The 4,768-nt window shown below is 41.7% G+C and overlaps 1 non-coding gene across 1 annotated transcript; it reads left to right on the top strand.

The window, feature by feature from the left end:
- Nucleotides 1-3,546: 3,546 nt before the first annotated feature.
- Nucleotides 3,547-3,619, top strand: Trnad-guc. Its single transcript has one exon. It is a non-coding gene; the product is annotated as a tRNA-Asp (tRNA).
- Nucleotides 3,620-4,768: the final 1,149 nt, after the last annotated feature.

Raw genomic sequence — 4,768 nt, 5'->3', positions numbered from 1 at the left:
TGTAAAAGTCATCGTAATGATCGTTTTGATAGAAGCTAATAAGAAAAGTTAAGATTTTTATGTATCAACGATTATATGATTATAAATATAAAACTGAGTGACAAAATTATAGACACACCATAATTGTTGATTTTTTAATGTAATGGGTTTCTACTACAAATATTTACTCAAAACACATGAAATAAATATTTTTCTTCATTAAAAAATACTAATTCACTATTTTCGTGGTCCGCTTGACCAATTAATACAAGGCAATTAATTAAGGTTTTTAGTTGAGATGAAAAAAAAAGCTAATGGCACGAGAGGGATTCGAACCCACGACCTTCGGCTAGATACGCCGCTGCTCTACCACTTGAGCTATCGTGACCTCGATCCACTCGGACATCAACTCCCCATCTCAACCCCACCTTATGAGTTTTTCCTCCTTTTGCCATTTTTCAAATGTCGAATATTGAAAGGGTTGAGAATTGAAGAATAGTTCGGACTTTTGTGTTACATTTGAGGTGCGAAATGCACTGGCAAGTTTGTAACGCGAGTAGACTGAGACCCTGCGTAGTTTATAAATAACTTTTCCTTATTAATTAGAGAAGAATTAATTAGAATCGGAGATACAAAATAATATATTTGAGAAGTTTGTCTGAGACGACCTGCAGCAACAGCGAGCGCCTGGAAGAGAACACAATGAATGTGAAGTGATAGCAGGCGCCGAAGTGTCTTCCGAGAACAGGGATGCGTCAATGCGCCAGTTCGTGCTCCCTACAGTGCGGTTTGGAGGAGGCGGTGTAATGATCTGGCCTGGGATTTACACTGGAGGACGAACTGGGCTTCATATTGTTGAAGACAACCTCCCCGTCCGTTATATACAAGGAATTATCGAGGAAGGCTTCTCTCAAAATAGAGATCTCATTGCCAGGGATTTTCAATTTCTGGATGACAATACTAGGCCTCCTAGGGGCAGAGTTGTTCACCAGTGTTTAGAAAACCTGGGAATTTCCTATCTGCCCCTTCCCCCATTGTCTCTAGAACTCAATCGCATTGAGCACGTGTGGGATGCCTTGCATAGAAGGCTTTTCGATCACCATCAGCAGCCAGTTGACCTGCAACAGCTGAATGCAGAGTTGCAGGTCAACTGGCTGCGGATGGTGATCGAAAAACCTTCTCTGCGACGCATCCCACATGTGCTCAGTGCTAGAGCCCAATGCAGAGGAGGTAGGGTTGAGATGGGAAGTTGATGTCCGAGTGGATCGAGGTCACGATAGCTCAATAGGTAGAGCAGCGGCGTATCTAGCCGAAGATCGAGGGTTCGAATCCCGCTCGTGCCATTGACTTTTATATCTCAACTAAAAACCTTAATTAATTAGTGACAACCTTATGATGAGATATACTCTAGAGAGAGGAGGTACGAATCTGTATTGGCTTTTTGAGAGAATTTTTCTTTTTCAAAAGTGATGCAATATCCTCCTCATCAGAACCTTTTCGATATTTTTCGAAGAACTGGCAGTATGATGGCCCTATATTTTGCGGGTGTTCACTAGCATTTCTCCCCCGGCTTAACATTATTTGTAAAGTTTTCGATTTTTTCCAGTTTCTTGGAAAAATGCCTTTTTAAGATCCTGCTTGGAAAGGTATTTGCCCATGGATTGCCTTTCCATTTTTATCACTCTGTCGTTATTTTTCTCTCTTCCTATGTATCTCTCTCTCTCTCTCTCTCTCTCTCTCTCTCTCTCTCTCTCTCTCTCTCTCTTCATTGAGCATTGAGCACATGTGGGATATGTTGCACAGAAGGTTTTTCGACCACGCCCGCAGCTAGTTGTCCTGCAAGTGTAGTTTCTTATGAAATTAGTGACACCCTTATTGTTGCAAGGCTAACAGGTGCACAGAGGTTTTAGGCAGCAGTGTTATTAATTGTTTTAAAAATTTTTTGCGCCCAATAAACAAAATTATTGAATTAAAAAATATCCCTATTCACTTTTGTGCAGTTTATGTATATCTAATACATTCATCATTGAATCCCATAGTCCATTATTTTCTTATCATACATAACAAAATAAATCAAATGATATATAATAGCCTCGAAATACATGCACAACAAATGCAAAAACCATATTTTATACCAATATATATGCTAAAGATAGATAGACTATTTAAAAAATTAATATCTGTTTCTATAAATGATCCCACATCTGTAGCATCGCATTGTTAGTTAACTGGGAGGAGGTGAACCATTACGAGAATTTTCGATAGGCCAATATTGATTTTATTAGAGTTTTCCATGGAACTTGTAATTTGGCCTGCTAAACGCACGTCGGCATTTCACGACCTTCATTGGTTGATTTATTGCCAAAGATTGCACATCTCTAATATGCCCAACAGAATGCCAAAACGCTATAATTTGTGACTCACGCGTCAATGAAGATGGCGAGAAGCTGAAACACGCATATCTGCCCAAACAACCGGTGAGGATAGACGAATGATCGGTAACGAACAAACTACAAACATCGATTTTTAGCTTTTTTCGACTTGAATAACTGCTGGTTCGGATAATAAAGTCGTGTTTGGGGCAAAAGCGCCTTTCTCGGCGTGATTGTAAATCACGAACGGGCATATAAGGGAGAGCTTTCCGACTAACAATCACCTTCAATGCTCACCGGCGGATTAACGCTAGATGAAAAACGGCGTCGTGGAGCGGTTATGATTGCCCAGAGATTAATATGTCTCGTGACAGGTGCCCAATAGGGGCTGCCCATATGGGCTCTCGGTGGAGACGATTACAGGCCGGTCCCACTCACAAATCACCCACATCCAGATATCTAGATAGAGAGGTGTGAAGGAGATCCGAGCCGAAAAGGTGTTATTTACGGTTTAAAGACTGGGCTAAGCCCGATTCACGAACCGAGGGCTGTTACGCTTTGCTTTCGACGTTTATTAATGGGTTACCGGTTTGACCGAGAGGGGCTAAAGGTCACAAGTCCGACAAAGTGTTACCACGATAAACGTTTAGACTCGGACCTATTTGTGCATGCGTGAGTTATGGGTTAAAAATGCGCTGCGCGCAAAACCGCAGGTTTTTTCGCTAATGCCGTATCGTTTTTCATATGAGGACTAGGTGTGGCCAAATCGTAAAATATTAGCTAGCAAGTTTAACAAAATGTGTCACTATTAACTTGTACTTTATTATGAAACGTTTGGTTTCCTACACGTACACAATTTGCACATCTGTAAAGTACGCAACAATTAATATTGCTTCTCACTTTTATCTCAAACTTTTGCAAATATATTTAAACCTATTTCTAATACATTTCAGCTTTTTCCATTTTAACTTCGACTTTTTAATTTATTATTCAATTTTTTTGCATAAAATTTAAACTGTTCTATTCAATATTCGATTGAAATTTCAACCCTTTCATTTAATTAAATTCACTAATTTCATGGTCCGCTTGACCAATTAATATATTACAATTAATTAAGGTTTTTAGTTGAGATAAAAAAGTCAGTGTCATGAGTGGGCTTTGAGATGGGGAGCCACTAGTGGCCGAGTGGATCGAAGTCACGATAGCTCAAGTGGTAGAGTAGCGGCGTGTCAAGCCGAAGATCGTGGGTTCGAATCCCGCTCGTGCCATTGACTTTTTTGTCTCAACTAAAAACCTTAATTTATTTATAATTTTTCCTTTTAATTTCAAATTTTCCAATTTATTCATTATTGACTTTTTCCCATTTATAAATTTAAATTTAGAATGGAAAATTCTTCTTATCTGCGTCGAAAACCGTGTGCCTCCACTTTTGCAGGCTGAGGAAGGCTCTACAGTCCTTCATAGCTCTGACTATAGGGCGTCGCAATAAGGTAAAGTCGAGATCCTCGGCCTCACGGTCGACCAAAAGTTAAGATGGCAGCTACACACTGACGCAATCGAAGTGTAGGGAAGAAAAGCGACAAATTCGTTGGTTCCTTCAGGTGGGGTGCGGACAGCGAGATCCTTCTGAAAATGTCTCGCTGCTGTGCTCGATCTTCTTTTATGATTGCATGACCTATTTTTCAGCTCAAAAAACGCGCCAGCAGTTGCTCGATAAACTCTACTATCGAGCTGTTTCCGGCGTGTTTAGAACAACCCCTTTGACCAGCCTGTGCTGCGAGCTGGGAGCTTACCGTCAGCCCTGGTTCCTTCCGGCCGTGTTCGTTGGGTCGTCTAGTCCTCATACCCTTACTTGAACTTAGATCGAGGTACGCCGGTTTTCGCCTTGTTTTCACAGACGTGTCTAAGACTAGCTAGGGTGTGGTGTGAGCCGTATATTGGGAAGGTGCGTCCATTTCATAGTTGTTCCCACCGCATTTTAGCGTTTAACGGCGGAATTGAATTTGGCGCCTCGCTGAGGTGATTCGACAGGACGGCTCTGCCTACCTTGTCTGTACCGACTCTTTCTGAGCGGTTTCTGCCCCACTGACCCTCTCGTTGTACTCTAGATAGACATGAAGTAGAGTGTCTCAGCGAAACCGTGATATTTGTCTGGGTACCCGGATACATAGGTCGGGAGGTAACGAAAAGGGAAGGCAAGATCTTCTTAGGCTACGGTCTTAACCACCATGAACCCCTGACGCTGAAAATGCAGTAAAAACATGATTGAAAGTTGCAGCGTCGATTGGATGGATCGGCAGAGAAGATCTTGTGAGTGAAGAGCACTGTCGATATATTGCTGCCGGACTTACCCTTATAAGAAGGGGCATCCTCACACGATTAGGTATAGGCCAAGCGAGGTTGACACCGACACTGTT

The sequence above is a fragment of the Cimex lectularius genome, unplaced genomic scaffold (assembly GCF_000648675.2).
Source record: "Cimex lectularius strain Harlan isolate CLEC.00 unplaced genomic scaffold, Clec_2.1 scaffold5, whole genome shotgun sequence".
In the NCBI taxonomy this organism is placed as follows: Eukaryota; Metazoa; Arthropoda; class Insecta; order Hemiptera; family Cimicidae; genus Cimex; species Cimex lectularius.
The sequence above is the reverse complement of the archived record's forward strand: the minus strand, read 5'-3'. Positions and strand labels throughout refer to the sequence as shown.